General features: G+C 39.6%; 1 pseudogene; it reads left to right on the forward strand.

Moving 5' to 3' along the window:
* Nucleotides 1-453: 453 nt before the first annotated feature.
* LOC138153794 (small integral membrane protein 7 pseudogene) lies at nt 454-1,160 on the forward strand (annotated as a pseudogene).
* The last annotated feature ends 7,912 nt before the right edge of the window (nt 1,161-9,072 follow it).

A 9,072-nucleotide genomic window follows, 5' to 3' on the forward strand; every position in this document is an offset into this window, starting at 1 on the left:
TAAAAATAAATAAGCTAATTTTATAAAACATAGAAATAAATAGACCTTTTTAAATATGATAAATGGTACCTATCTAAAAGTAACTATTATATAAAATGGAGAAATCCCAGAGATCTTTCTAATAAAATCAAGGATAAAGCAGCAATATCCATTGCCCCAACCATTATTTGATAGAGCACTAGAAATGCAAGTTATGGTAATAAGACAAGAAAAAACTACCTAAAGGAATAAGGCTAAGTGAAGAGGAAACAAAAGTATCAATTTTGCAGATAATGTGATGGTCAATTTAAAGAATCCTAGTGATTCAAGTAAAAAATTCATTTAAATAATGAATAACTTCATCAATATTAGGATATAAATAAACCCACACAAATCATCAGCCTCTCTGCTTATTGTCAACAAAATTCAGCAGGAAGTAATAGAAAAAGAAACTCCATTTAAAATAACTACAGAATATATAAAATATCTGGGCCCTGTTCCGGTTCCGGTTCCTGTGGCTGCTCGGCAGTCACCATGATCGGGGACATTCTGCTTTTTGGGACGCTGTTGGTGAACGCCGGAGCCATGCTCTACTTCAAGCTGAAAAAAAAAGACACCCAGGGTTTTGGGGAGGAGTCAAAGGAACCAAGTACGGGTGACAACATCAGGGAATTCTTACTGAGTCTGAGATACTTTCGAATCTTCATTGCCTTGTGGAATATTTTCAGGATGTTTTTGTATGATCGTGTTATTTGGCTCTTGAAACTCATGACTTGAGAACCAGGAGCCAACCTTGTAGGAGTTGATTCTCTGTTCCTGACAACTTTGAGAATGTGTTTGACCAGAAACTGTTGACCTTCCTGCAGAGTAAAAGTTTGTGGGACCGTGGGTAGGGTGGGGACAAGATGTATGCAAAACTCAAAAAGGTCCTTTAGCCAGTTTTAATTTTCAAAGGACACTTTAATGCAGCCTCTGAAATTCAGCTCAATTTACTTGGTATTTGATATTTGGAAAGGGATCAAAAGTGCTGGGGTAAATGTTCATTCCCTCCAGATAAAGAAATATGTCTAGATCTGATGAACTAACCTCTAGAGAGTTGCTTCAGAAGATCTGTGTTTAAAGTTTAATTTTTGTGGACCCCATTTTTGGTTTGAAAATAAAAAAAACTAGTATTTTTGTAATTCTAAAAAAAAAATATTTGGGCGACCACCTACGAAGATACCCATGGAAATTCTATGAATACAGTTTAAAAAATTCTTTACAGAAATACCTAAATAATTGGAGTATTATTAACTACTCATGGTTGGACCATGGCAATATAATAAAATTAACAATGAAACATAAATTAATTTACTTATTCAGTGCCATACCAATCAAATTACCAAAGGGTTACTTTAGAGAGCTGGGGGAAAAATAATAAAATTCATCTGGAGGAACAAAGATCAAGAATCTCAAGGGAAATCATGGAGGGAAAAAAGTTAGAAGAAAGTAGGTCTAGCAGTAACAAATTTCAAGCTATACTACAATAATCACCAAAAACTTTTGGGTACTGGTTAAGAAATTTTTTAATGTAATCAGTAAAACAGATTAGGTACATAAGATCCAGAAGCAAATGAACATAGGAACCTAGTGTTTGATACATCCAAAGATTCCAACTCCTGGGCTAAGAACTCGCTCTTTAACAAAAACTACTAGGAAAACTGGAAAGCACTTTAATCAGAAATTAGTATTAAACCATTATCTCATGCCATATACCATAATAAATTAGATATGATAAACATATTAGATATCATGAACAAATTAGAGGAGAATAGAATGAGATACCTTTTTACAACTATGAATAGGGGAAAAGTTCTTAACCAAACAATAGAGAAAAGGAAGGGCAAGAGATAAAATGGTTAATTTGGAGGACATACAATTGAATAAGCTTTTGCCCAAGTAAAAATAAATGTGGATAAAATAAGAGGGGAAACAGTTAATTAGGGAGAAAAAAAAATCTTTACAAGTTTCTCCTATGAAAGTCAATATATATATATATATTGACTATATATGACATATATATATGACATACATATATATGACTATATATTGACAAGTCTATATATCAAGATATATAGAGAACTGATTCAAATATATAAGAGCAAGAACCTAGTAAAACAGCAGTAAATAAATGGTCAAAGAATATGAATAGGCAATTCTCAAGAGAAGAAATCAAGTTATCAAGAACCATAAGAAAATATGTCAAACCACAAATAATGAGAAAAATTCAAAATGAAACAATTTTGAATTCATATCAAACCTATGATACTAACAAAGATGGCAAAAAAAAAAAGAAACTTACAATTGTCAGAGGTTTGGGGGAAAGGACAAGAATGCTAATGTTGTGAGGGCTGAAAAACAATGTAGAACTATACCCCAAAAGTCACTAAAATTTAGATGTCCAATGACCTAGCAATATCACTGCTAGGCATATATAATAATAGTTAACATTTGTATAGTGCTGTACAGTTTACAAAGCACTGTAGGTAGACTAATTTTTTTTTTACTTTTTATATATTTCTTGTTGTCTCATAGAGTTATCTTCTATTTGTTCCATTTTATTTTTAGGGAGTTTGTTGCTTGAGTAAAGTTTTGTATCTCTAGTGCCATACTTTTAATTCCCTTTCCAATTATTTCTGCCATAGATCTTAATTGTTTTTCCAGCTTTTTTCCCCCTCTGGTATTCTTATTTCATTTATAAAAATGATTTTCAATTCTTTTTTTTTTTTAATTCTTGCTTCATCTCTTCCTGGAATTCTATTTGAATTTGTATCCAAGCCATGTTTTCCTTTGAGGCTTTGCTTGTAGATGTTTCAGAGGGTTTGTGGTTTGAATGTTCCTGTCATCACAGAGTTAGTCTTTGAAAGTGGAATTCTTTTTTTGTTTGCTCATTCCTCTAGTTTACTTCTTGTCTTTAGACTTTATGTTAGGACCAGGTTCTATGTACTTCAGAAGGGAATGTCTGGACTAAGCTTGTGTCTTCTGGGTTTTTTAGTGCTTTTTTAGAGTATTGAGTGTTGTGTTATTCCAGGATCTTAGAGACAGGTGACAGTGGGGACCTATACACTCTCAGTACTCCCAAAGTGGTCTGATCTAGGACAAAGTGGATCTGCTATGATCTGACAAAACTGTTCCTGGTTTGAGCTTTGCAAGTTCCTGCCTTGGGTTTTGGTCTGAGCAACATGCCTATGGGCTTGACTCATTTGGAGTTCCAATAGGCTCCTGCTGGACTTAACCACTATCAGTCTGCTGAAAAATTCTGTTGGTTCATAGTGTCAGAACTACAGTATCACCTTTAGTCTCAGATTCCTGCCCTGGTTATTCTGTTATAGATTTTAGATTGGGCTGGAGGCTGGAATTTCTAGGAGCAGGTTTTCTTTTCAGTCCACCCTGGTTTTGTGAGCCAGAACAGGATAAGGAGTAACAGAGGGGTCAGTTAGTACTATTCATGCCCACTGCACAAGGTCAAAGTCCTCTGTACTGGATCCTGGACCTCTTTTCTCCCTAGTACACTGCCTCTTCCTGTGACGGAATGTTCTACATAGCAAGGTGTGGCTAAATGGAGGGTGTCCCCTACATGTAGCATGAGAGTGTTATGTGTGGCTTGTAGGGAAGTAAAAAAATAGCAATCTCTATCATCTCCCTCTACCCTTCTCTAACAAAGACTTTAGGTGCGGCTAGGTGGCAAAGTGAATAGAGCACCAGCTCTGGAGTCAGTCGGACCTGAGTTCAAATGTGGCCTCAGACACTTAACACAAAAAACTAACCATGGTGACCTTGGGCAAGTCACTTAACCCCAATTGACGTCCAAAAAAAACAAAAAACAAAGACTTTAATTCCTGCAAGGAGGGGAAGCAGGAAGCTGAGGCTAGAAGTTTGGGCACTCTGCTCTCCTCAGAGAAAGGAGATACCCAACTAGAATTATATCTATCTGCTACCTTAAATATTATAAGTCTAGGGGGTGTAGTTTCCTGATTGCTATTTTTAACAGGGAAAGGAGGACCCCAAGCTTTATATCCAAGGGTGACTTTCTTCCCAACAAATGCCAGTTCCACAATAAATATATACTTAACAGATAGCAGAAAAACCCATTTATCCAAGTCAAGAGCAAAATTGAAATCAGAGAAAGTATACTTTCGAGAATATATATCAGACTATATAGAGTGAAGGCACTCTCACTGGAAATAAGAGAGACAGAGAGAGAGAGAAAGAGAGAGACAGAAACTGAGAGAGACAGACAGAAACAGAGATACACACAGAGAGAAAGACAGAGACAGAGAGAGTACCAGAGCTCACCGAGAGGGTAGATTCCCAGTCTTTAGTGTAGCAAACTGGGGAGAGAGCCACAGTGGAGACTCCCAGCTTCTCTCATGTCAGCTTCTTCCCAGAATCTTTTCTCTCTCCAGAAACTTGAAGTGACATTGATATCATTCATCTTTTCTCTTGAAACTAGAAGCCAGAAGAACCTAAAGAGACTCAAGAGCCTGAAGAGACCAATTTTTCTTCTTTCCAGCTCTCACCAACATCTCTCCACCACTCATGCGGATGCAAGACCTTGATCTTCACCATGAGGAGATAGCATCTTACCAAGAGGCTTTGGTACTTGGGTTACATGGCTAAAGCTTATCCCCAGGTCTGCAGACCTTTCGATTTTTGGCAACCTAGCCTGAGAAAATGACTCACTATTATTTTTTCTTAGAAGTAGCTAGGTGACATAGTAGACAGAGCACTGGCCCTGGAATCAGGAAGACCTGGGTTCAAATTCTGCCTCAGACACTAAGTAGCTATGTGACCCTGGATAAATCACTTAACCTCTCTCGGTCTCAGTTTCCTTATCTATAAAATGGGGATAATAATGGCACCTAGTTTCCGGGGTTGTTTTGAATACCGACTGAGATAACATGCAAAGTGCTTTGCAAACAATGAAGAGCTATATAAATGCTAGTTATTATTTCTTGATCAGGTGCATTTTCTAGGTCTGTCTGGAGGAGTTGTGTGGTAGAGCTCAGCTGTGAATCTTTGTGCTACTCTGCCATCTTGTCTGTCCCTCCCCCACCAGTCATGTCTCTGTCCCCTACATAGATCCTCACAACAGCCCTGTGAGGTAAATGCTATTATTATCCCAGTTTTATAGAGGAGGAAAATTAGTTGAGAGAAGCTGAAAGACTCATCCAGGCTCACAAAGGGAGTAAGTGTCCGATGCTGGGTTTAAACTCAGGTCTTCCTGACTCTAACTCCAGCACTCCATTCACTATGCCATCCAGGGTAACAGGGTAGAAAAATTCTTTAGGATAGAAAGTAGGGTAGGTAGTTTCTTTGCCCAATAAACACTGCCCTACTGTTGCATCAAATTCTTCACTAAGTTCCAGTGATCTAATGAACTTCATCTCCCATGAGCCCCTGATTCAGTCACTCTTCTCCAGTCAGGCACATATCCTGGAGGTTGGCTTGTATCCCATGCTCCACACCTTTAAGCAAGTGCCATTCCTTTGTCTGGGATGCCCTACTAACTCATCACTGTCATCCTCCAAATGACTTGCTTAAATATCTGCAACCTGACTCCAAAAGGCACTTTGTGGGATCATAGACACCAAGCGCATTTCCCCAAAAGGCCAAGAAGAAGAAGCAACTCTCCTCACATGCAGAAAACCCCCAGGAGAATCAAAGATCCAAAAGAGGACTTTGTGCACTTCCAAAAATAGAAAAAAGACACCATATAAACAAAACATTGTTACCCAAGAAACCAAAGAATGAAAACACAATTTCCTCTAGAGAAAATTCTACCATGAATTTGGAGGGGAATAAAAGTCACTCTTTAGAACACTACCTTCTGACAAACTCAGAATGCTTTAGTCTTAACCATGGTTACTCTGTTTTTCTAGCCTTTTCTAGCCTTGAAGATTTTCATTGCTGAGGTCAATTTGGTCCTCTTATCTTCCAGGGAAGGCATTTGGTCTTGGCGAGGTTCAGCAGTTGTTACTAGGAGCCCCCTCACAAGGAGATTGGTGCTTAATGGTGGGGAAATCAGTTCCAGTGGTGGGAAAGAGAGAGACCATCCAGCAAGTATTCATTCACAAAGAAACATGGCGGCAGCCAAGTTACTGGTGTTGCCCAGAACCCTTTCCACTAGATCCAGGTTTAGGGAATTTGGGAGTCAATCATATCTTGGCCTCTACCAATATATCTCATACAGACCGAGTGACATGGTATTCATTAAAAGCAAAAGGCAGTCAATTAAAGTATAATAGCAGGGTTACATATTAAAGAGACATCCCCCATATATAAAGGGTTACAGTTTCCCGCAGAACACCAATGGAATAGAGGGAACTCTCCCTAGGACAGACTACGGATGCTCCTAAAGGTGTTCCCCAGCTGATATACTTCTAACAATTCTTCCTCTGATCCATCTACTGACTTCCCTGACTCCCTTCAAGTTCCAACTAAAACCCTACCTTCTACAGGAAGCCTTCCCCAACCTCTCTTGGTTCCAGTGCCTTCCCTCTGTTAACTATTTCCTATTTATTCTGAATATAGCTTGCCTGGTACATATCTGTGTGCATGTTGTCTCCCCCTTTATACTGTAAGCTCCTTGAGGGCAGGAGCTGTCTTTTGCCTCTTTTTATCTCTTGCTCTTAGCATAATCCCTGGCACAGTAGGTATTTAATAAATGTTTATTGATTGATTGATTGATTGATTCTGGTAGCTCAGTTTCCCAGAGAGTTGTGCCTTCTCAATTAACCAGAGCTGCTGTTATATATTTCTCTGAAGAACTGCTGTTATCATTTGGTCCTGGGCTGCTTTTCCACTGGGCTCCCTATTTGATGAGTTGCTGCTATTAATTCTTCTTCCTGAAAGGGAATTCTTGTAGCTCTGTGGAGATCAGTCTAATTACTCCTGAGCTAGCTGGTGAGGTCCTCCAGATGCTACTTTTTGGAGGTGAAATTATGCTGATCATATCAAGCCCTGAATGCTAAATAACCAACTCAAGCAAGCTCATTGTCTTTCAAAAGAGATGGGCTAAACAATCCATACAATTTCTATTGTTCTGTCTATGACATGAATGTCCAGTCATCTCTTGGGCTAGTCTAACAGTACTTACATCTAGAACAAGCACTGTCCGTGGAAAATGAGCCAGACCTAGAATTGAGTAAGGGAACAGAAATGGCTGGGTTGCATTTGGGAAATTTGTTGTTGTTGCTGTTGTTGTTCAGTTTTTCCAGTCATGTCTGACTCTTTGGGATGCCATTTGGGGTTTTCTTGGCAAAGATACTGGAGTGATTTGCCATTTCCTTCTCCCGCTCATTTTACAGATGAGAAAACTGAGACCAGCAGCGTTAAATGACTTGCCAAGGTCGGAGCTACTAAGTGTCTGAGATTAGAAGTTATGAGCTGAGGGGAGGCCAGGTAGCACAGCGAGTAAGAGCACCGGCCCCAGAGTCGGGATGACCTGGGATCGAATCCAGGCTCAGACACTTAGCACCCACCCAGAAACACCTGGCCATATAACCTTGAGCAAGTTACTTAACCCCAATTGCTTTAAAAGAAGAAGAAGAAGAAGTTATGAGCTGGAAAGGGAAACAGCAAAGGAGACAGAGAAGGAGTGGTCAGATAGCAAAGAGGAGAACCAGGGGAGAGGGGTGCCCCAGAAATATAGAAGAGAATATCCAGAAAAGTGGTCAATGCAAAAAGCTCCGGAGAGGCGAAGAAGAATGAGGACTGAAAAAGGCCATTGGGTTTGGCAACAAAGTGATCATTAGCGACTTTGGAGAGAGCAGTTTCAGTGGAAGGATAAGTTCAGAGGCTGGATTGTAAGGAGTTAAGAAGAGAGAGAGAGGAGAAAAAGTGGAGGCACCTATGGCAGACGGCCTTTAAAAGGAGTTTAGCTACAAGAGTAGAAGAGATCATAGTATGATCATTATTGGAGATAGAAGGATCAAATGAGGGGGTTTTTCAGGATGGAAGAGACATGACTATCTTTTTAGATAATAGGGAATAAGACAGTTGATGGGGAAAGATTGAAAAGAAATGGAAACTAGGGGAGGGTGAGGGAATAGGTTAAAGGGAGGTACAGAATACAGTTTAGATTTAAGGGAATGGGAGGATAAGGGCAGGACCTTGGGGTGGGGGTGCGGGAGCAAGTTAAATAATAGGAGGGCAGGGTAGTGGGTAGAAATAAAGTGGAGAAGTTAGGAGGGATAGGAAATAAGCGATACAAACATAAAAACAAAGATCAGAAGTAGAATTTGTCCCACACACGTGTTGGATTTACCCCTATAACTCTTGCCTACTGCCAGTATCTGGCAGGACCAAGAAAAGGCCCAGTTCTATCCAAGTGATGGCAGAGAAGGAAAACTTCTTACATACACACTTGTGAGCTCACAGAGGGAAAGCTAACCCAATCACCTCAGAACAGAATAAAACATCCTCTCTCTTTGTGCTTCAGAATAAGAAGTCTCTAATGAAAAAACTGTAGAAACATTTGCCTACAGAGGGTCTGAACAAGAGAATGATTGCGTACCAGCTCACATTCCTATAGCTCTCAAAATATTTTCCCTCTACTAACTGAGGAAGATAGCTATGGCAAAAGAATTATCATTACAACTATCCCCCACTTCACAGATGAGAAAACTGAGGCCTAAGAGAAATGATGAGGAATTCATCCCTAAAGGCCGTGTTGTCAGTGGCGATCTCTACCTCATCGGCATCATCTTCTGTTAACTCCTTCTACAAAAGAGAAGAAGGTATGGAATGAGAAACAAAGGGTCCCATCAGTCCAGTTCCAAGCAGAACATGCTCTACACCATGGCCACCAGTAATCTGTCTGAGGATACAAACGCCCCTGTGTTCAGAGACAGGATGAGGCAGAGGAAACAAGACTGTACTGTTCCCTGCAGGAATTCCCAATATTTACAGGGAAAGAAAGGAAATTCTCCCTACAACCTTGGAAGATTTCAGTTCTACTAATCCTATCCACTCTCTATGTAAAGAGTCACAAAGAATGAACCTACCCCCAAGAACTATTTCAAAGTCACCTTATTCTGTATATGCTTATTA

Source organism: Petaurus breviceps, unplaced genomic scaffold (assembly GCF_028583685.1).
Source record: "Petaurus breviceps papuanus isolate PSGF00001 unplaced genomic scaffold, PetGlider_PUasm1.0 151, whole genome shotgun sequence".
NCBI classification, from domain to species: domain Eukaryota; kingdom Metazoa; phylum Chordata; class Mammalia; order Diprotodontia; family Petauridae; genus Petaurus; species Petaurus breviceps.